At 42.4% G+C, this 2,500-nt stretch overlaps 1 pseudogene; it reads right to left on the minus strand.

The window, feature by feature from the left end:
- Positions 1–2,500, minus strand: part of LOC133555748 (serotonin N-acetyltransferase-like) — a 446,295-nt pseudogene that overhangs the window by 440,509 nt on the left and 3,286 nt on the right.

Here is a 2,500-nt window from a genome sequence, read left to right on the forward strand (position 1 = left end):
ATGGTAATGAGATTGTATTGTGCACATTCTGACCTGTGAAAGCAGGTGTAGATGTAGATTGTATTGTGCACATCCTGACCGTTGAAAGCAGGTGTAGATGTAGATTGTATTGTGGCACATTCTGACCTGTGAAGCAGGTGTAGATGTAGATTGGTGGTGTGCACATTTCTGACCTGTGAAAGCAGGTGTAGATGTAGATTGTATTGTGCACATCCTGACCTGTGAAAGCAGGTGTAGATGTAGATTGTATTGTGCACATTCTGACCTGTGAAAGCAGGTGTAGATGTAGATTGTATGGTGCACATCCTGACCTGTGAAAGCAGGTGTAGATGTAGATTGTATTGTGCACATTCTGACCTGTGAAAGCAGGTGTAGATGTAGATTGTATTGTGCACATCTGACCTGTGAAAGCAGGTGTAGATGTAGATTGTGTTGTGCACATCTGACCTGTGAAGCAGGTGTAGATGTAGATTGTATTGTGCACATTCTGACCTGTGAAAGCAGGTGTAGATGTAGATTGTATTGTGCACGATTCTGACCTGTGAAAGCAGGTGTAGATGTAGATTGTATTGTGCACATCTGACCTGTGAAAGCAGGTGTAGATGTAGATTGTATTGTGCACATTCTGACCTGTGAAAGCAGGTGTAGATGTAGATTGTATTGTGCACATCCTGACCTGTGAAAGCAGGTGTAGATGTAGATTGTATTGTGCACATTCTGACCTGTGAAAGCAGGTGTAGATGTAGATTGTGTTGTGCACATTCTGACCTGTGAAAGCAGGTGTAGATGTAGATTGTATTGTGCACATCCTGACCTGTGAAAGCAGGTGTAGATGTAGATTGTATTGTGCACATTCTGACCTGTGAAAGCAGGTGTAGATGTAGATTGTATTGTGCACATTCCTGACCTGTGAAAGCAGGTGTAGATGTAGATTGTATTGTGCACATTCTGACCTGTGAAAGCAGGTGTAGATGTAGATTGTATTGTGCACATTCTGACCTGTGAAAGCAGGTGTAGATGTAGATTGTGTTGTGCACATCCTGACCTGTGAAAGCAGGTGTAGATGTAGATTGTATTGTGCACATTCTGACCTGTGGAAAGCAGGTGTAGATGTAGATTGTATTGTGCACATCCTGACCCTGTGAAAGCAGGTGTAGATGTAGATTGTATTGTGCACATTCTGACCTGTGAAAGCAGGTGTAGATGTAGATTGTATTGTGCACATCCTGACCTGTGAAAGCAGGTGTAGATGTAGATTGTATTGTGCACATTCTGACCTGTGAAAGCAGGTGTAGATGTAGATTGTATTGTGCACATTCTGACCTGTGAAAGCAGGTGTAGATGTAGATTGTATTGTGCACATCCTGACCTGTGAAAGCAGGTGTAGATGTAGATTGTATTGTGCACATCCTGACCTGTGAAAGCAGGTGTAGATGTAGATTGTATTGTGCACATTCTGACCTGTGAAAGCAGGTGTAGATGTAGATTGTATTGTGCACATTCTGACCTGTGAAAGCAGGTGTAGATGTAGATTGTATTGTGCACATTCTGACCTGTGAAAGCAGGTGTAGATGTAGATTGTATTGTGCACATTCTGACCTGTGAAAGCAGGTGTAGATGTAGATTGTATTGTGCACATTCTGACCTGTGAAAGCAGGTGTAGATGTAGATTGTGTTGTGCACATTCTGACCTGTGAAAGCAGGTGTAGATGTAGATTGTATTGTGCACATTCTGACCTGCTGAAAGCAGGTGTAGATGTAGATTGTATTGTGCACATTCTGACCTGTGAAAGCAGGTGTAGATGTAGATTGTATTGTGCACATTCTGACCTGTGAAAGCAGGTGTAGATGTAGATTGTATTGTGCACATTCTGACCTGTGAAAGCAGGTGTAGATGTAGATTGTATTGTGCACATTCTGACCTGTGAAAGCAGGTGTAGATGTAGATTGTATTGTGCACATTCTGACCTGTGAAAGCAGGTGTAGATGTAGATTGTATTGTGCACATTCTGACCTGTGAAAGCAGGTGTAGATGTAGATTGTATTGTGCACATTCTGACCTGTGAAAGCAGGTGTAGATGTAGATTGTATTGTGCACATTCTGACCTGCTGAAAGCAGGTGTAGATGTAGATTGTGTTGTGCACATTCTGACCTGTGAAAGCAGGTGTAGATGTAGATTGTGTTGTGCACATTCTGACCTGTGAAAGCAGGTGTAGATGTAGATTGTATTGTGCACATTCTGACCTGTGAAAGCAGGTGTAGATGTAGATTGTATTGTGCACATCCTGACCTGTGAAAGCAGGTGTAGATGTAGATTGTGTTGTGCACATTCTGACCTGTGAAAGCAGGTGTAGATGTAGATTGTATTGTGCACATTCTGACCTGTGAAAGCAGGTGTAGATGTAGATTGTATTGTGCACATTCTGACCTGTGAAAGCAGGTGTAGATGTAGATTGTGTTGTGCACATTCTGACCTGTGAAAGCCTCTTCTTGTCCCAA

This window comes from Nerophis ophidion, linkage group LG07 (assembly GCF_033978795.1).
Source record: "Nerophis ophidion isolate RoL-2023_Sa linkage group LG07, RoL_Noph_v1.0, whole genome shotgun sequence".
NCBI lineage: Eukaryota > Metazoa > Chordata > Actinopteri > Syngnathiformes > Syngnathidae > Nerophis > Nerophis ophidion.